At 44.2% G+C, this 21,606-nt stretch overlaps 1 long non-coding RNA gene across 1 annotated transcript; it reads left to right on the top strand.

Moving 5' to 3' along the window:
* The first annotated feature begins 1,566 nt into the window (after positions 1-1,566).
* On the top strand, positions 1,567-20,425 carry LOC105479583 (uncharacterized). Its single transcript, XR_985974.2, has 4 exons — positions 1,567-1,598; positions 19,203-19,374; positions 19,903-20,025; positions 20,225-20,425. It is a non-coding gene; the product is annotated as an uncharacterized lncRNA (long non-coding RNA).
* Positions 20,426-21,606: the final 1,181 nt, after the last annotated feature.

Below are 21,606 nucleotides of genomic sequence, written 5' to 3'. Positions count from 1 at the left end.
GAGCTTGAATTTCTTCATAGCTGTTAAATACAGTCTATAAACATATAGAGTTATAAGCAAGAGAGTGCCATCTGTCAAGTGTGTAGTAGGTAGGAAATGATAGCTATACATTTTTAAAATTACTACTCATTATCTAAATTTGAGGTGCCCAACTTTCAAGAACCGTATCAACCCATGTTTCCTCTGTGAACGCATCCCAGAGCATTCCAATTCACATCTCAACTCCCTCCTTTGGAATTTGCCTTTTATAAATCTAGATTGGCACTTGGGTGCCAACTCATGAGTGTAATTATATGTCCCATAGTGTTTGCTGCATTCTCTTTGTTAGAAGCAAGTCCCTAGGTTCACACTCAAGGGACATGAACAAATAGCTGCCCTCATTTTTTGAGAGCTTAAAAATATCCAGGGAAGGTACCAGGTATTTTACATACCTTAACCCATTTATACAAGCCCTGGTATCTTTCTTTTTATCCTCAGAGTAACCTTTTAAAGCAGGTAACACTAGGCACAGTAGCTCACACCTATAATCACAGCACTTTGGGAGGCTGAGATGGGAGGATCTCTGGAGCTTAGGAGTTCGAGACCAGCTTGGGCAACATAGCAAGACCTCATCTCTACTAAAACTCAACAATAAAAATGAGCTGGGCATGGTGGCATGCAGCTGTAGTCCCAGCTACTTGGGAGACGAGGCCAGAGGATAACTTGAGCCTTGGAGGTTGAGTGATCATGACACTGCACTCCAGCCTATGTGGCAGAGTGAGACCCTGTCTCAAAAAAAAAAAAGAAAAAGAAAGCCATATAGTAATATTATCACATTTTGCAGTTGAGGAAACTGAGGCACAGATAGATGAAATAAGTTGCCCAAGTTTACAAAGCTAATGGCATGGATGGCAGGAATCTAACACAGGAAAGTCTGACATTGGATTCCCTCAGAACAGGAACTATGACTTATTTCCAATTTTTGTTTTATTGTTGGTTCCCATCAGCATATTGCACAGTTCCTGGTATATAGTGGCCAACCATCCATGCCTGTTTGCTGGGGAACAACTGGAGAGGAAGAATGGAAGCAGTATGGTGTGGTGCAGAAAGTTCTAGGTGAAGAGAGAGCCCTGGTTTTTGTTGCAGCTCTGGGACCACCTGTGAGTTTGTCCTGGGTGTGTTCCTTTGCCTCTTTGGTGAAGGGTCTCTTAGCCTCTCACAATGAGAAGCTAAGTGCCTAGGCCCTGGAGTTAGCACCCTGCATTCTAGTCCCCAGCTCATATACATTGTGTGACTTTGGACAGATCCAAGTTAAACTGCAGTGTCCCAGCATTTACCCATTTACCCAGTAAAATGGGTAGTGTATTTCTCCCACCTTTCAGGGATGTTGGGAGAATAAAATGAGAGCAGGCACATCTATGATGTGACACTCAGGGCCTGGCTGGCAGGCAGTAGGTGCACCATAAAGCAAGCTGTTGCTGTGGCTGCTGGAGGGGTTTGTGATGCTTATGATAATTACTGTGATGGTGGGAGTGATGCTCTCCTGACGGTTTGGTAGAGAGCCAGACAGAAGATGTCATGACAGGAGATTAGAGCACTTGGCAAAAAGGAGGGAAGAGGTGAGGCTCTGTACCCCGGCTCCTCTGAGTGTACAACACAGCCCCCAGGGCCCTTCAAACCAATAGGTCACCAGCTCCAGGCCTCAGATTACTTATCCTTAAAACCACAAGAGTAGCCTGGAAAATAAGAGTTTCCGTTAATTAGCTCTTTGTTATGTCTACATTAAATTTGGCAGCCAATTGGATTTTTTTTCATGAATTTGACCATATAACATAATTTGGGAGGAGGATCTCAAAAGCCTGAGTCGCAAGGACAGCAGAATAGAGTTGGAGACAGACTCACCTTGGCATTAGACAAATTTGCCCGTGAGTCCTGCCTCTATGATGTACCTGCTGGGGGAATCGAGGCATGCTACTTACCAATCTTAAGCCTCAGTTTCCTCACCCAGAAAGCAGGGACCACTGGTTCTCACTTCCCTGGGTTGCAATGAGATTATACATCCAATCTGGGCATAATAATAAACTTTCAATAAATGGGAGCTATGCATATTGTAGTTAACAACAACAATAAATAGTATAGCTTTGTCTTGGGTATATATTGCCTATTCTGGAAACAATTAAACAAATTTACCTCTTGGCTTGCCAACAAGCACATAAGCACAGTCCAACAGTAGGAACGGAAGAGATTTTCATGACGTAACATATTTTGCTGTAAAAGACATATTTTGGCCCTTCATCTGACCAGCCTTGTTATTAAAATTCTAAGGTTAGTGATGCAAACCACATAATTAATCTCTTCCTATGAAAAGGTTCAAATAATATGATCCGAGCATGAAGATGTTTGAAATGGTATCGTTTTATCATCCAAATTAGCTTTGCATGAGTTCCTTGCAGAAATCCAAAGAAAAAAAGCTCCCTTTATTCATGCCAGAGAAACCAGTAAAAAACATTTAAAATGTCTCTAAATGTCGGACAAAGCTCCATTGTGAATGGAAAACAGTATGGGCAATAAATAAACATTATCCAAATCTCATAAAAACCATAAAGGTAACTGGCAGAAATACTGAACTGGTCATTCACTCATAAATAAATATATGGCCATCTTAAACATCCTGGCATATCCTGTTTAGTTGATTCATGGCCATTCGCTGAAGACAAGGATTCCACCTTAGAAGATTTAACACCCTGCACTATATGTCATTGTCTTGTTAACAGTTCTGGGGGTGGGATGAGCTCTGGTTAACGGGTCTTGCTGACACCAGTGTTTAGTTAGAGGATTGGCTAACGATGCCCAGAACTGTGTGGAAATGGCCTCCCTCTCTGTGTGTTTTGCTCATGCTCCTGAGGAAACCTCATTGCCATAGGGAAGAAAATGCCCAGGAAAGCAATACCTAGAAAGTGCAGAAATCATGATTTGAGGACTAGCCCTCCAAACTTGGATTCCATGGCTAACTGCATCACCATATCCAGATTTTGTTAGCACTCATGCAATGAGTTCTTGTAAGCACTTGAAAGCTCAACGATCTGTCTTGGTTTACTCCTTACTGGATCCCTCTGGCTGCCTGTTCGTTCTCTGGGGTTAGGCCACTCCAGAGGGCAAATGTTTATGGCTTCATAAAGGGTTTTGCACTTACATGACATCTCTGATCGATTGGTGGTGTCTGCCTGGAGTGCTAAGTGGGAAAGACTTCTGGGGCCTTGTGTGGACTCAGTGGGGAAGAGGGCTGTGATTGATTAATGCTGTCTGCTACAGATATAGGACTGGAGAGTAGTGAGATGCATGCCGTGTATTTGTAATCCCTGGCTTCTGGATGATCTGATGATGTGTTTCAAGTATGACGGGAGAGTGTGGTGTGGTCTGCCAACCAGCCTCCAATTTCTTCCTGTTCAGTACTGCAGGGTAGAGATTGACATAGGTGGTTAGGAGACTTGGGGTCATACAGGAGCCCACTTAAGTGTTAGATAGAGGTGCTATTCCCTATTCTCCTCTAAGGTTCTGTGGAGATTCAGCTACCAGGTCCACTATGGCTACGCTCTGAAATCTCAAGCTTGTTTTTCTAGCTCATTTCCCCTGCAAATTTCACATTAATGGCCACCGAGGAGCAGTAAGATGGTGTGATGGTTAATACTGAGTGTCAACTTGATCGGATTGAAGGATGCAAAGTCTTAATCTTGGGTATGTCTGTGAGGATGTTGCCAAAGGAGATTAACATTTGAGTCGATGGGCTGAGGAAGGCAGACACACCCTTAATCTGGATGGGCACCATCTAATCAGCTGCCAGGGAATATAAAGCAGGCAGAAAAATGTGAAAAGGTTAGACTGCCCTAGCCTCTCAGCCCACATCTTTCTCCGTGCTGGATGCTTCCTGTCCCTGAACGTCAGACTCCAAGTTCTTCAGTTTGGGGACTCAGACTGGCTCTCCTTGCTCCTCAGCCTGCAGATGACTATTGTGGACCTTGTGATTATGTGAGTTAACACTTAAGAAACCCATATATATATATATATTTTCCATTAGTTCTGCCCTTCTAGATAATGCTGACTAATACAGATGGCAAGGTCAATTGCAAGAATTTGGACTTGAATTTAGTGACTATGAAGATTCCAGAAGGTGAGTGAAGGAGAGTTACAACGAAGTCAGGCATTTCACTAATTATTTCATTGATTGACTGATTGATTGAGACAAGGTCTCACTCTGTCACCCACAGTGCAGTGGTGCCATCACAGCTCACTGCAGCTTCAACCTCTCAACCTTCTGGGCTTAAGCGATCCTCCCACTTCAGCCTCCTGAGTAGCTGTGGACTACAGGTGCATGCCACCATGCCTGGCTAATTTTTGTATTTTTTGTAGAGGTGGGGTTTTACCATGTTGGCAAGGCTGGTCTTGAACTCCTGACTTCAAGTGATCTATCCATCTTGGCCCCCAAAGTGCTGGGATTATAAGCACGAGCCACCATGCTCAGCCCTCATTCACCCCTTTTTAAGAACTCTATGAGTTAGATTTTATGCACCTCCATATTCTAGGTATAGAAACAGGAGCTCAGAAAGGTTGACTTACATCCCTAGGTCACACAGCTGGTAGCAGGTGCTAGTCTGCCTAGGTCTGTGTGACCTCCAGATCTGGGCTGCCTCCTTTCTGAGTCACCCACCACTACGTTAATCTGGTCTTGGGGAATAGCAGCCAAGGACATCCAAGTCCTGAGGCTGAAGAAGGTTGTAATAGATGCTGCTTTCTTTGCCTCCCAGTCTGGCCTGGCCCCAGAAACTGGTTTATCCCGCCTCGCTCAAGGCAGATGCATCTTCCCCTTCCTACATTCTCGACAGAGTGATTTCCAGGGAATGGTGCGAAGGCCATGTTACGCAAAAGGCACCATTTTAGAGCTCTAATAAATAGCTATTCAATTCAGTCAGCCAAATTAGGGAAGAATCACTCTAAGAATATCTGCTCCCTGCTGAGCTGATTTGAGTGTGACTGACTATCTTGCTTCGTGGAAACCAGGCAGAGTAAAGGGAGGAGTTGCCCAGAAAGTTGAGGATTCTCCTTCTAAAGAGGCCTCAGGGATTAAATTAGTCACTTCTGAGGTCTCCTGTCGGACGAGTGATAGAATTTCATCGACTTGTCACTGGAGCCAGCAGAACATGATGTGCTAGATATCTTCCCGCTGTTCCCCTGCAGAGAGAAAGAGCGAAGAAAAGATTCATGCTTTATACCCTTAGGAGACTGGGGAGGGCAGGGGCAGCCCTCTCAGCCACTGTTTCCTTTCTTCTGGGAGTTGTGACAGGCAGCGTAACTATTGTCAGTAAACTCTCCAACAAAGGCATTGCGGCTCCTCGGCTTGCACATGTTGGAGACGGGGGAAAGCCACAACATGTTCCCCGCCCCATATCTTTGTATTCCTTAAGACAGCCTCACTGCTAGAACAAAACAACCCCTCATTTCAGGGGCTTACTGTAATCAGGGCTTATTTCTCACTAAGGTCACATCCCAGTGCTGGTCAGCCTGGTGGGGATGGAAATGGAGATCTGCTCCACTCAGCTACTCAGGGACCCAGGCTCCTTTGCGTTAGGGTTCTACCATCTTTTAGGGCCACAGAATTCTTCCTGGATTGTCTTCCAGATGAGAGAAGAAAAAGTGAAGTGTCACACAGGAGTTTTTCCAGGGACCAGGCCCTGAAGTGGTGTCCATCATTGCTGTCCACATTCCACTGGCCACACCTCAGTCACATGGTCCCATCTAACTGCAGGGGATCCTGGGAAATATGGTCTAGCTGTGTCCCCAGGTGGAAAAAGAGTGAAATTTGGGGAACATATAGTATCTCTCTGTTTCAACCTCTACCTAAAATGGCCAAGTCCCTATGCTGAGAATATAAACAAGTCAATGACAATAATAACAACAACAAAAGAGATGGCACCAGCCCAGACATACATGCTCATCTATTCTTGAATATGGCAATTTTCCAACTCTAGAATCTAGGTCCTTACTTCTTAAAATGAGTACAAAGCTGAAGGATACATAGAACCGCCAGGTGAACATAAGACACCTTGTAGTTGCGTCAATTTTATCTGAAAGTTTAAGTAATTTTAAAATATTGAATTTTAGCTTTCTTGAAAGATTTAGGCACGTGTGTATCCAATGAACCCAAGGGAAGTCAGGGGATTCCTGAAAGTCCTAGGCTTATTGTCTTACATGTTTATGGCTTCCCTTTTGGACATTTAGGAAAATGTCAAGGAAACTAAAACATTTGACTAAAGTTTTGTCTTTGCCATCCTTTCTTCAGTTTTAAGTCATGGGCATTCCAAACTAAATGGGGGAAGGTAAGTTGTGAGTCTACCCAAGACCCAATGATATTAGCAATTAATTTCCAAAGCAATTATGAGTCAGATATTTTGCTAAGGGCTTCCATGTGTTTTGGTTATCTATTGCTAAACAGCAAACTATCAAAAAGTTAGTGGCTAAAACAACCATTTTATTCTATCTCATGATTTTGTGAGCCAGGAATTCAGGCAGAGCTCAGCAGGGTGATTCTTGTGCTCTACAAGGGATCAACCAAGGTTGTTTGGTGGTGTTAAACTGACAGGCTAGTTTGATGGCTTCACAATGGCTCTACTCAAATATCTGGCACTTTGGCACAGAAGACCAGAAGACTGGAGTCAGCTGGATCCCCCTCTCACTTATGTGGCAGCTCACGGCTCCAAGAACAAGTGTTCTAAGAGGTTCTAAGAAGGCTAGAATAAAGCTGCAAGGCTTCTATGACCTAGCCTCAGAAGCCCTGACACATTACTTCTGCCACATTCTGTTGGTCAAGTAGATCACTAAAGTCAGCTCAGATTCCAGGGGAGGAGAATTAGACTCACTTTCAATGGGAAAAGTGACAAAGAATTTGCAGGCATCTCATTTAATCTTCACAGCATCTTCATGTAGCAGACATTACTTTTATGCCAATAAACTTTATTTATTTGGTTACTGATTCACAGAACCTTATAATCCACATGCTCTTGAGTCAGCACTTTCAAAAGCTTAATCTAAATGACTACTGAATAGAAGAAACCATTTATAAAAACTTTCTTATCCCAATTAGTAACTTAGAACTTAAAACGATGGTACTAATATTCATAATAGCTAACTTTTTGAAACCTTACTTTCTTCCCTTTACCTTCAATTCTCAGAACAATCCTGCATGCTTATGTGGTAGATTGTATTACTGTCCAAAACACTGGCATCTTCTCCATGTGCGAGAATTATACTTTCCATTCCATGGCTTTAGTCTTGCTGTGTGACAAGTTTTGGGCTATAAAGCTTGGGTAGAGTTGATGTTTGCCACTTCCAAGCAGAAGCTTTGACAATCATTGTGTGGTTCTGCCAGGATCTCTTTTTACCTGCCATGAGATTGACAGTATCCCAAATACAGGCTTCCATGTCAATCTGCATTATGGGATGAAGATCACATGGAATTGAACAACAGCCAACAGTGGACATGTGGCTCTAATAAGCAATGGACTTCTGTTGTTGCCAGCCACTGAGATTTTAAGGCTGTTTGTTACTGCAGCATAACTTAGTCCAAGCTGACTGGTACTATTAATATTTCCATTATATAGATGATGTTGAAACAAGCACAGAATAGTTAAATAATTTGTCCATAGTCTAGCACTTAACTCTATACTGTTTGATTCCAGAGCCCTTGATCTTACTTCCAATCTTCTATATAACTGATTAAAATAAAGACTCAGGCAAAAATGGCCACATGCTTGAGTTGTGTATTTAGGCACTTAATGCACAGATTGTCTGATCTTTAGCTCACTGACAACAGCTTGTGTGCCAAAGGCACCCCTGACTTTTGAGACAGGGCTACCGAGATGTCGAAAGGCCTGGGGATGCAGCTCAATGACTTCCTTCATCACAAGAGGGGGCAAAACTGTATAAATATTTTTTGAGCATCCTACAGTATTTCATAATATTTATGAGGTTGACATCGCTTGGGATGATTTAGCCTTTCTTGGCCTGACATGTTTCTCTGCTATTTTCTTTCTAAGTAACAAGAAAAGAAGGAGAAAGTGAAATAGAGGCATGGCTGTGCCATGAATTACAAGGTGTCAAAATATTATCTAGGGATTTCTTCTTTCTCAGGGTTGTGCAAAGAATTGCATACTTCTTAGCCTCTGGCGTTACTGGACAACAGTGGTATAAAAAGGAGAGGGAATTGTCACAGGGATTAGGATGAGAGGACTGCATCTGGACAAGTGTCACAGTAGTTAAGATGAGGGGACTGCATCTGGACTTGGAGTACTCTGGCAAGTCACGTAAGTACCGGATTTTGGAATCCATGCTATTCTGGCACTTCCTTGACTTGAAGTATTTCCCTTTGCCTCCTACTGATATGTAGTATGTAATTTAAAGTGTGATTTGGGCTGCAAGCAACATAAGATTCAACTTAAAGAGGTTTTATGACAAAGAACATCTATTAGCTGGCATGACCAGAATCCTGGAAGTAGGGCAGTTCTAGAGCAGGTTAATTTAGCAGCTCAATGACATCATTGAAGACCCAGGTTCTTTCTATCTTTTTGTTCTGTTGTCCTCAGAGCATGGACTTATCTTCTTAGGCTGGTTCCCCTCATGGCCCCAAGATGGCTGCTGTAGTTCCATGTGTGGAAAGCAATATCTGCTTGTGAAAAAGGGAACTTGCTCCTCATATGTTGTCTTAACACCAGTTCCTTGAAATGGAAATTTGTGTGCAGGGAGGTTGTTGGAGAATATTCTCAGGAACAACAGCTGTTAGGGAATGAGAGAGGCAAGGCTGGCCAAAAGGAGGAGTTGAGCTATGATGCGGCTGCAACGGAGGCCTCAGCTGAACTCACAGGGCCCTCTGGAGCTGGGATGGAGCTTCAGAGTTTCCAAAACTGTGGCAAGAGGCTGGACCTTTGTACCTCTCCATTGACTAGTCATTGGATGTGTGCTGATGCTGAGTGGGTGGTGGTGGGGTGACCTCGGATAAAGCACTCCTGGCGGGTATGGGGAAAGTGCCTGTCTTGAAAGAGGATCTGGGCGGTACAGCTAGCATCCACTACTCGTGCCTCTTAGGAGGTCAAGGGTCACAATAAAGGAGCCTCTTTTTAGGTGTTTCCCATATGGCCTCTCATGTCCCCCTGGCCAGAAGTGCATCTCATATCCATTTCTAAACCACATATTGGCAGAAACAATGGTATTATCATGGTTGATTTGCACTGAAAAAGAGTCACTCTCTGTGGATAGCTCAGGCTTCTCCTGAAGAATGCAGCTGCTCTGAAGAAGGTGAGCAAAATCAAGGTATGCTAAGAAAGAAGATCGTGGGTGGGATGGGTATTCAGTGGCAGCAGGATGTGGTCCAAGGAGGGACTATGTCATCCCGAGTATTTGTCTGATCTGTTGATGCTCAACTCAGTGGAGGAAATCTCAGATAAGAAGTGCCTAGAAATGTCTACGTCTTTCAATGCTTATCGGAAGAGCATATAATGAGAAGATAAAGAGTTACCGCCCACAGTAAGCCTCCAGCTATAATAATAGTGGCAATATGGGAAGAAAGCCTTCTCTCTTTCATATACACTGAATTCAAAATGGTTCTCGTAGAGGTTGGCTGGTGGCCCCACTGTCCTGGCTCCAATGGGGTCCAGATGGCCCTTAAGCATCAGTAAAATCTCTTTGTGTGCAGACATGTTTGGCTCCTTATGTCACCCTACATCTTATCTGAGCTCCTCCTAGCACAGACTTTGAGACAAGGATTCAAATAAAAGCGGTGTAGTTGGAGATGGAGATAGGGAAGTGAGGCCATGACCTAGGAAAGGACTGGCTGTAGAGTTGCCAGGTAAAATTCAGGAAGCCTGTTAAATTAGAAAGTCATACAATGAGTACTTTTTAAATATAAGCATGTCCTATGCAATATTTTTCAGACAAATAAAGAATAATTTTTTTTAGTATGTGTCCCAAATATTGGCTGGAGCATACTTACACTACAGAAACTATCAGTTTTATCTGAAATTCAAAGTTAACTGGGGATCCTGTAATTTTTATTTGTGAACTCTGATGATCCAAGATAATAGCCAATAATGAGTATGTGATTGAGTCAGCTGCTACTGAAGTTAACTATAATTTTATCTTACTGTGGCCTTTGGGAACCAGTTAGAGTACACGCCTAGTTATTGGACCCAGGAGGCAAGGGAGCTGGGATGTTTCACACCTACTCTGCCAATCTTTGGTTGAAAGTTTGGGTAGGGGCAGGGTGCTGGTTCTCCAGTGGCCATCTCTCAGCTCTTCTGAATTTCCCTGAGCCCAGACAGGGAATGTCTTCCTTGTGTGACTTCTGAGAAAGCCCTCAAGCAAAGAGACAGAAGTCCTAACAGTTGACAGTCAGCTGATGCCCTCTGAAGTGGTAAGATTCAAGGATATGGGCAAGGCACCTACAGTGCCTTAGGGCCTCAGTTACGGAACAGATGTCCCAGTACTAGAAACTGTTAGAAGCGCAGTCTTCAGTGTCAGTAGATCTGGGTTGGAATCTTGATTCTACCATTGAATATGTGAGCTTGGACACATTTCTTCTTGGCCCCTTTTCCTCATCAGTAAAATGGGTCTAATGATACATACTCCATCAGATTATTGTGAAGATTAAAAGTAAAAAAGTATAGGCCGGGTGCAGTGGCTCACGTCTGTAATCCTAGCACTTTGGAGGCCGAGGCAGGCGGATCATTTGAGGTCATGAGTTTGAGACCAACCTGGCCAACATGATAAAACCTCATCTCTACTAATAATACAAAAAATTAGCAGGGTATGGTGGTTTGCGCCTGTAATCTCAGCTACTTGGGAAGCTGAGGCACGAGAATTGCTTGAACCTGGGAGGCAGATGTTGCAGTCAGCTGAGATGGCATCACTGCACTGCAGCCTGGGTGACAGAGTGAAACTGTGTCTCAAAAAACAAAAACAAAAACAAAAACAAACAAACAAACAACAACAACAAAAACAAAAGATGATGTTAAAATGTACAAGCTTTGAGGTTAGACAGACCTGAACTTGAATCCTAACTCTACCATTTACCAGCTGGTGGCCTTGGACAGGCTACATCACCTCTTGGTCTCAGGTTTTCTTATTTGTAAAAGGCAGATAACATTCACCTCCTAGAACTGTTGTGAGATTGGAAATAAATGAAATATATTAAGTGCTCAGTGCCTGGCACAGTACAGACAATCACATAAATGTATGCTTGTACTGTTATTCCTTATAGAGGCATGAGGAAGAGATGAACTCACCACTAAGTGGTCCATGCCTAATCTGAGATGCAACTCTGCTCAAGTCTATCCAGATAGTTAATGGATTTCATAGATGGGATGAATTAAGCCTATGGTAGGGCCGGGATTTCTGAGGAGAGGAGATCCAGGCGGTCATTAGGCATTGCCATCCTTCTGGGAATATGTTCCTACCCTCTTGAATTTAGGCACAGCCAGATGACTTGCTTTGGCCAATAAAATATGAGAGAGGTGGGTGGTACTTCCAGGTGGAAGCTCCAGGAGCAAACGCATGCTTGGTCTGTGTACCACATGTGCCGTGCCTGCTATGTATTTTCCCTCCCTGATGATCAGTGAAGGTTGTGGTGTTAGAATCTGGGACCCTGGGTTCCTGACTGGGGCTAGCATGGCGCAGGGACCTCAGACAACTCATGATGGACATGCAGTGTGCATGGGAAATAATCTTCACTATTTGGGGGATCATTTGTTTCCACAAATGGACTTTGTGCAAGGGTCAGCAAAGTGATGCTGGCCAAATGATTGGAGCACAGCCATGTGCATTTGTTTACTTAGCATGTAGGGCTGCTGTCACACTACAAAGGCATAGTTGAGTAGTTGCAACAGAGATCATCTGGCCCTCAAAGCCTAAAGTACTTACTATCTGGCCCTCTACACGAACGTTTACTGACTAGCCTATCCTGATTGACATAGGGGTTATTCATCTTCTGCTCTATCTCAACTTGGGGTTTGTGTGGGGCCTGGGATTCTGCATTTCCAACGAGCTCCCAGGACATGCCAATGCTACTGGTCCATGGACCCCTTTTTGAGTAGTGAGGCTCTAGGGCAAGGTTTCTCAATCTCAGCACTGTTGACATTTTGGGCCAGATAATTTTGTGTTGTGGGGGCTTCCCCCTGCATTGGAGGTTGTTTATAGTAGCATCCCTGGTTTCCACCCACAAGATGCCAAGAGTTCCTCCTAAGATGTGACAACCAAAAGTGTTTCCAGACATTGCCAAGTGTCCCCTGGGGTGCAAGTTCCCATTAGACAGGAACCACTGCTCTGGGGACTCTCCAGTAAGCTCACAATTCTCTGGGGTGTTGACAAGAAACCCTTGGGCCACAGGCTTGGTATATCTCCTGTCTGATTCCAAGAATGATGGAAACAGTGCCAATGATGGAGAACTCCTGAGTCAGGCAGGAAGAGCCAGGGTCAAGGGACATGCAGAGGATGCCAGGAAGGAAAACAATGAAGTCGTTATATTCTTCTGCTCTGCTTGGAGTAATGTGCACATTTTAAACGTTTCACTGAAAAACTTGGATAAGATAGGTGGATAAATATCACTGCTTAGAAAGTTTGGAGTCTGGAAAAACAACTCTAATGTGTAGGCTTCTTCATGGATGGCTAAGAGCCTTCCTAGGTGTGTCTGCCAGCCAGACATTTGCAGTGGGGCAGTCCCAGCCTCTTCTGCCTCACTCTTTCCCATCACAGTGCTACCCCATGGGAAGGGGCAGCTGATTGTCGCCTTCACCCTCACTCTGGAGGAGAGAAAGGGAAGCGTTACCACCCTCCACCCTTGCCGTGTTGTCCCAAGGGCATGCTGACTTCCATCTGCTGCATGAACAGACCTCAAACTAGATGAATCAGAGGTGGCGGCTGCCGTGCGGACTGAGGGTGCTTTGAAATCAGGGGAAAAAGAATCGTCAACATGTCTCAGTTTTCACAATTTGCATCTGACCACAGAAGAAAATCCTCACAGTCTGTGTATATATATTTTGTAGACCCTTTGACATGTAATACGGTTTATTATTCTATTTATTTTTCTGTCTTGTCTAAAATTATAAGAGCCATATATAATTGTTATTTTGTAATTTAAAACAGTACAGAAGTGGGTACAGTTAAGAGGGAAGCCCTTCTCTCTTCCCTCCAATGCCACATCTCAGAATGAAACACTAAGAACAGGTTGGGTGTGATCCCTCCAGAGATTTCTATATATTTAATACACATGCGTAGTGTTTACATACGAGATCATACTACACATGTATAAGATGGTTCTGCTTTACTGTTTTCTTTTCATATCAGGGCCAGGCCAAGGGTGCAGAATTTAAGGAGGCACCCACTCTCAGGCTCATGTTAGCCCAGGGACATGGTTTGCACAACCCTGACAGTGAGCACACCCTTAAATTTTGTGTCCCAGGTGTCTTACTCTTAAGGAAGTAATACTTTTCTGTATGTCCTGGTACTCCCTGCGTAATATATCTTAGATATCTATGTCAGTTCAAACAGCCCTACCTCGTTTTTTTCATAACACAGTTTAAATTTAAAGGTAACTACTGCCAGGGGTGGTGGCTCGTGCCTGTAATCCCAGCACTTCGGGAGGCCAAGACAGGAGGGTCACTTGAGCCCAGGAGTTTGAGACCAGCCTGGGCAACATGGTGAAACCCCGTTTCTACTAAAAAATACAAAAAAAATTAGGCATGGTGGCGGGCACCTGTAGCCCCAGTTACTTGGGAGGCTGAGGCAGGACAATGGCGTGCACCTGGGAGGCAGAGCTTGCAGTGAGCGGAGATCGCACCACTGCATTCCAGCCTTTGCGACAGAGTGAAACTCTGTCAAAAAAAAAAAAAAAATTTAGCTGGGCATTGTGGTATATGCCTGTGGTCCCAGCTACTTGGGAGGCTGAGGTGGGAGGATTGCTTGAGCCTGGGAGGTTGAGGCTGCCATAAGCTGTGATCACACCACTGCACTCCAGCCTGGGTGACAGAGCGAGACCCTATCTCAAAAAAGAAATAATAATAATAATAATAAAACATAAAAATAAAATACAGGGTAACTTTTGCTTTGGTTTCATTTTTGTCTACCCAGTGTGATACCAACAAAGTGATGTGGACATAGCTTTTGGAGCTGTCGCGCCTCTGCTACCTTCTGGACTTCTATGCCTGTGTTGCTTGGCTCCATAGCTCCTTCCTTGAGCTGCCCAGGTTAATGGGTGGAGGGGACAGTGGTAAGAAGCTGAGAGAGACAAAGTAGGCTCGAGTTAGGAAAGGTTCAAGCTACCTGGAAAAAAAGAGGTGCACGAGGTGAGAGAAAGGGGCAAGAGCGGGCCTTTAGGAAGAGGCAGGGAAAGGAGATTTTGGGGAGAGTAGCTGCTTCCACGAGTCAGAATTTGAGAAAAGAAATGTGTGAAGAGGAAATGTAGCCTACGTTCCAGGTTGTGATTCAAGTGTTCTTGGAGGAGGAGATTTACATCATTCCTCAAGGTCTTCTGGAGTTGGGTTTATTTAATGGAGTGCATCATGGCCTAGAGCCCAGCCCCAAGGCTAGTTGGCCATAATTGGGTTACCTGTGTCTATTTGGTAAAGTTGAAGCGGGATCACAGGAGCCTAGGAGGGTTACTCAGTTTTCAAATAATCAGCTCTCTTACCAATAGGGAGTTCTTTTTTTTTTTTTTTTTTAACTTTTATTTTAGGTTCAGGGGTATATGTGCAGGTTTGTTTTACAGGTAAACTGTGTGTCGTAAAGGTTCTGTGTACAGATTATTTCATCACCCAGGTACTAAGCGTAGTATCTGATAGATACTTTTTCTGATCCTCTCCTTCTCCCACCCTCCACCTTCTGATAGGCCCCAGTGTGTGTTATTCCCCCCATGTGTCCATGTGTTCTCATCATTTAGCTCCCACTTATAAGTGAGAACATGTGGTATTTGGTTTTTTGTTCCTTCATTAGTTTACTGAGGATAATGGCTTCCAGCTCCATCCATGTGGCTGCAAAGGACATGATCCTGTTCTTTTTTTATAGCTGCATAGTATTCCATGGTGTGTGTGTACCACATTTTCTTTATCCAGTCTACCAGATCTACACTGATGGGCATTTAGGTTGATTCCATGTCTTTGCTATTGTGCTGCAATGAATATATGTATGCATGTGCCTTTATGGTAAAACGATTTATATTTCTTTAAGAATATACCCAATAATGGGATTGCTGAGTCACATGGTTATTCTGTTTTACTGCTTTCCACAATGTCTGAATTAATTTACATTCCCATCAGCAGTGTATAAGGTTCTCTACAACCTCACCAGCATCTATTATTTTTTGACGTTTTAATAATTACCATTCAGACTGGTGTGAGATGGTATCTCATTGTGGTTTTGATATGTATTTCTCTAATGATTAGTGATAGTGAACATTTTTCCATACACTTGTTGGCAGCATGTATGTCCTCTTTTGAAAAGTGTCTGTTCATGTCCTTTGCCCACTTTTTAATTTTTTTTGTTTTTTGCTTGTGAATTTGTGTGAGTTCCTTACAGATTCTAGATATTAGACATTTGTCGGATGCATAGTTTGCAAATAATATGGGGTCCTAGGCCACTTTGAGGAGTTTTGGAAATCTACAAAACTATTCCTCAGAACAACACAGGTGAGCAAATACACACAACATTTTGCCAACAGTTTTTAGGAGTTTTTGAACCCAGAGGCCCAACCTCGGCCCCCTGTGTCAAGGAAGCTGGGGAGGGCTCTGCCTGATGCTGCAGTCCCAGCCACCTGCAAATCAACTCATATTGAAAATGTGCCCAATCAGTGAGCACATTACCGTCTCCAAGAGTGCCTTGTGGAGGCAGATATGCACTTGGAAACTGCATATTCTAGAGTCCTGGCCTTTCCTGCTTGACAGCAAGAGGAATATGCAGGAGTTTGGTGGAAGTTTCTGACACAGAAATCTTACAATGGGAGTTTACCTCTGAAATCCCAGTGGAGTCCATTAGTGGAGCGATTTGCAGCTCCTTGCTTTGCTAGGTGTGCCAAGAGCGGTTCTGGTTTTAGAAGGCAGTCATCCAGGACTGCGAAGGGGCAGGCTGGGAGAATCTAAGCCCCACTGAAGGGTCCCAAGTGGAAGATGAAGAATGATGAGGACGTAAATTCTTGGTGTCTGGGAGAAGCCTGAAAGACTGGAGGCTAAGACCAGCCTTGAAAATGTATAACAGGAGACTAAGTGGCATTTTCTCCTATCATCTCAGACTGGCTGACAGTGGCACAGAGCTAGGGAGATTTCTGCACCACCACTGGGATAGGGGAGAACAAGGAGGCAGCGCACTGTTCTCAGACCTGACAAGGTTGGCAGAATGGGCCCTGTTACTACTAATCATCATTACTGCCTTTCCACAAGCTATCAGTTTAAAAGAACAAAATGAGAGGGGAGAGTCCTGTAGCCTTGGAAGGAGTGTAATTCTCCTTCTCCTTCATCTCTTTCGTCTTCCTTCAGCTCTTTCTTTTCCTTCTCCTTCTTCCTTTCCTTCTCCTTTTATTCTTCTTTCTCTTCCTCCTCACCCTCCTCCTCCCTCACTTTTTTTGTTTTTTAAAGCTATTCTAACCTCACTGGGGAAAGGAAGGGGACTGTGCTTTCTGAGGCCAAGCAAAAGGAACTGGAAGACAATCATGGGTTGTCTTAGTTATAGTTCCCTTAGATGCAGGTTCTGAGGCAATTAGTTTGTTTAGGAGGGGATTCCAGGAAACACTAATAGGAGAAATGGGGAAGCGAATCAGGGAAGGGAAGAAGTCACACTCTTCAGAGTGTGTCACAGAGCAAAGTATCACTGCAGGCAATAGGAGCTTAGTCCCACTGGGGACCTCTGACAGTCAATAGAGACCATGCCTTCTGAGATATTCCTCACAGGGGCTGGGATACTGATTCAACAACTCTGAAGAGCCATTGATTGCCTCCTGGTCTTGAAAGGTGTTAATTCCCTGGTTAATTTCAGCCTGCTGCTTGCTCTGGCAGAGTGAGCTCCAATCCTCAGAGGAAGCCCCCAGGCAAAGAGGCAAAGAGACACAGGTGCTGGCAAACAAAGCTAGGCTGACACATTATTTGATTTCATTCATAGCAAGTTCAGAGAGAAGCAAAACAGATCTATGGTGTTAGAAGTCCAGACAGCAGGTACCTTGGGAGGGGATGATTAGAGGAAGGTTTGTAAGATTATGATCTTGTCTAATTTATTGATCTGAGTTTGCACAGATGCGTTCATTTCATACAAATTCATTGACCTGTACACTTGTAATCTGTGTACTTTTCTACATATCTTTTATATTTAAATATATTTATAAAAACACTAAGTCTCATTTCTTGGAATGGGCTTTTTCTAGTAACTTAAAGTGTCTGAAAAGTTCCAGAATTGAACCAAGATGTCACCAAGGGAGACATTACCCAAAGGAAAATGGGAATTCAGCTGAGCAGAGATGAGGGCAGCAACATCCAGACATGACAAATGACCTGCCGCTCCAACAGAAACCGCTAGAATCAAACACAGAGAAAGGAAATGGATGGGAAGAAGTCAATTTTGAGATTATTTCCCAGCCCCAATAAACTGCGATTTCTTGAAAAACCAGTTGCAAATGTTTGGCAGCAGCTTTGCAAAGAAGGTCCTCTGAGAAAGGATTCCAGATGGATAGGATGTTTCCCCAATAAGTCTCTTGTCTCCAGGCTCCAGGGAGACCTGGCAGGGCCGGCGTTGCAGCCCAACACACATGAGGGACCCATTGGCTTCTTCAAACTTCCCACTAAATGTTGTGATTAACCACGCTGTGGCTCCAATTAGATCAAATAAAAGCAACATGTTAAAAGAATAGCAGCAGGAGGTAATGTGCATATCATTAAAGAACAAGTTACAAATATGAGTCCTTTGGTGAGTCTAATAGAGACATGTCGCGTGGAGCTGAGACAAACGCAGAGTCTGCTGGTTTGAGGTTGCACCCTGAGCTTGCCATGGGTTGGGAGCTGGGCAGATATTAGTAAGAACGTTATCAAGGAATAATAGCTATTTTTTAGGGCTTCCTACCTGCCACTGTGTGAAGTGCTTTGCATGCAATACTAATGAAGTAAGTTGTATTTATTCCATTTTATGTTGAAGAAACAGGACCTAAGCAGATGGGAGAATTGATAAAGGTTAAACAGTTAACTAGTGGCTGGGTCTGCCTGAATCCAAAGTCCACCTGATTTTAATTTTTTATTGAAATTGAGGTATAACTTACAAATAGGAAGATATGGACATCTTAAGTGTAAGGAAGTATTGCCTATGCATACACCTGTGCAACCACCACCCAGGTCAAGCTATGGAGCATCCCTGGCATTCCAGAAGGTTCTCTTATGCCCCTTTTCCAGTCACTATCACTCCCAAAGAAAGTGCTGCTCGGAGTAGTTTTGCCTGTCCTTAAACCTCATAGGTGGTAGCCTACCCTGTGTGTTGTTTTGTATCTAGCCTCTTTCACTCAACTTATTTTCGAGATTTACCCATGTGTATGGTGCTTGAATTAGTAGCTCATTCATTTTTCATTGCTGAGTAGTATTCCACTTAGAAATACACTGCACTTGATTGATTTGTTCTGCTGATAGTATTCAGGTTGTTTCCAGTTTTCAAGGCCAAGTGCTTTTAACCACACATATTTCACTGTAGATTGATGAAGGCAGCTGGGTTACCTGTTTTTGTTGTTGTTGTTGTTGTTGTTTGTTTGTTTGAGACACAGTCTCAGTCTGTCACCCAGGCTGGAGTGCATTGGCATGATCTTGGCTCACTGCAACCTCCACCTCCTGGGTTCAAGCGATTCTCCTGCCTCAGCCTCCCGAGTAGCTGGCATTACGGGTGCATGCCACCATGCCTGGCTAATTTTTGTATTTTTATTAGAGAGAGGGTTTCACCCTGTTGGCCAGGCTGGTCTCGAACTCCTGCCTGCCTCGTTCTCCCAAAGTGCTGGAATTACAGGCGTGAGCCAGCTGGGTTACTTGTAATAGTCGGGCAGGGGAACTTACATGAAAAAAGAAGGAGGTTTCAGAGGTCACAACTATGAAGAGTAAAGCTAAGAAAAAATGAAAGCTGAACGGAAACCTCTTGCTCTCAGATTTCTGCATAGCTCCCGCCCTTGTGTCTTTCAGTCCAGTCTCTGCTCGGACGTCACATTCTGCATACAATGGCACCTCCTAACAGATGAAATGATGGCATAGGCATGCAATCTGCAAAATCCATACTGCAGGATATTCTAGGGGACAAATGACCTGGCCATTTCAACAAAAACCTGCAAGAAACAAAAACAAAGAAAGGAAATGGGTAAGAACCTAAAGACTGAAAGAGATTTGTTTGAACCCGAATTTAAGTAAGGTTCATAGCATGCAAAAATATTTGCGACAATGGGGAGGTGTGAACACTGATGGGACATGATTGCCTATTAAGGAGTCCTGGTTATTTTTTAAGTGCGATAATGGCATTGAGGTTATGTTTTGTAAAAGTTTCTGTCTTTTAGAGTTAAAATAAAGGACACCTCTCCACCTTCACACTCCAGCTTGCTTACCTTGTGCAGGGGAGGAAAGATTTCTTTCCTCACCCATTGCTAGGTTTATGACTGAGATACCTATCATAAAAGACAGATTCACAAGAGAAAAGCATAGAAATTTATTTAATATAGTTTTATATGACATGGGAGCCTTTAGAAGTGAAAGACTACAAACAACAACAACAACGGGGAAACCTGTGTATTTTTACGCTAAGTTTGATGAAGAGGTGGACGGTCCTGGAGAAGTGTGATTGGGCACAGGGGGTGTGATCTACTGATAATAACCTGGGGGCCTGTTTGTTCAGATTCTCCGCTGAGTCCCTGCGTCGTGGACTCTCCTTTCCTCCGCTTATGAGTTGGGCACAACCCACATGGGTAGTATTCCACTGTATTCCACATGAGGCTCTTGTGACCGACTTCAGCAGAAGGTCAGAGGATTCTATGATATTTGATGGTGTGCTTCAGGGGAGGGGGTGGGGATCAGAGAGACCTTCCCGCTTCTGTGGTTTTCTCAGATGCCAAGATGCTCTAGTTTGGGGAGCATATCCTAAATCCTATCACCTGCCTAATGTTACTTACTAGCTCTCATTTCCCTCTGACACTTGCCCTTTTTGCTTTCTTGAGTAGAAGCTTCATAAAGGCAAGACCTTCATCTTATTCACAGCAGCTGATTCTATCACCTCGTACAGCACCTGACACATAGAAGGTACTCAATAAATATTTGTTGCATGGATGCATGAAGTGTTTGAGAAAGTTCCCCTGCAAGCAAAATGTCAAAGAATTGAAAAACAGAAGGAAACGATGAAGCCTGGGAACATGGTTTCTGAAATCAGGGTTTTTTTTGTTTGTTTGTTTGTTTGTTTGTTTTTTTACAGTGCAAAGAGCTGGCTGTGGAAGGCAGCTGTGTTAGAACTATTTATGAAACGCTCACTTGTGCCTGATTGGGGGGAGATAAAAATCTACCTCCCCAAAGGCCCCCCAGCTTGAGTTGTGGCTGCTGCACTACGGGCTTGTTTATGTTTAGCAGCTGGGGTCCACAGGGAGCCTGTGACAAGGGCCGGGGCTGCAGCAGTTGAAGATGTGCCTGTCATTATTTAATTAAATCATCGTGGGCATATATATCCCTTAACTTCTCGGAGCCTCAGTTTCATCTATGGTAAGGGAGGTTGATTATTCATCTGCTCACAGGGGTTCTGAGAGAAGCAAAGGACGAGCTGGTCCCAAGGAACTGCATTTGATAAGCCCCCTCCTCTCCCAACCCTACCCCTTCCCCAGGTGATTCTCAAGCTGGTGTCCCTGGGAGAAACCACACCAATGGAAGTCACTTGAAACACAGGAGAAAAGATTCTCAAGTTGTGTCTAAAAAAAAAATTGCTAACGGTCAAACTGCCTTTGAAAATTCTCTGGGAAGGGACCTCCCTGGAGAGGACAGCCGTCTCTCCACGAGGCCAACACAGACAGTGCTTCCTCCAGTGCTGGAACAGACCACCGTGCTTTCCCTGGGCCCCAGATGAACGAGGTGATGTGAGGCTCACCCCGCTTATTGGAAGACACGCTCACTGAACGGGGCTCGGAGAAACTGGGACCCAGTGGTTGGCGCAGCCAGGTTCTGAACGCGGACCATTTGGCCCCAGAGGTAAGGACCTACAACCCTTGTGCAGTATGGGTGTCCAAGGGGACCTCCACGGACCGGCAGTGCTTGAGTTAAAGTAGCTTTAGGGCAGTCGGTCTGGACGCTGCGCACAGGCAGAAGTGAAGAGGGGAGGAGGGGAGAGGGGAGGTGTGCAGTGCAGCGGTGATAACCACAGAAACCACCGCAAAGGGAGACGTGGGCCTTCGCCCGGCTTCAGTGGTCACTGGTCTCACGGGTGGGACTAGGCAGGTGAGCTGTGATTAAAAATTGGCTCAACCACGGTCCTTGACCCAAGCCGCTCACAAATCAGAGAGGCTGGCTGCTTTGAGTTTCCTCTGTTTCTTTTCTTTTTCTTCTTGGTTATAGGCACTGCACA

The sequence above is a fragment of the Macaca nemestrina genome, chromosome 2 (genome assembly GCF_043159975.1).
Source record: "Macaca nemestrina isolate mMacNem1 chromosome 2, mMacNem.hap1, whole genome shotgun sequence".
In the NCBI taxonomy this organism is placed as follows: Eukaryota; Metazoa; Chordata; class Mammalia; order Primates; family Cercopithecidae; genus Macaca; species Macaca nemestrina.
Note: the sequence above shows the minus strand (reverse complement) of the source record. Positions and strands in the feature narration are given on the sequence as shown.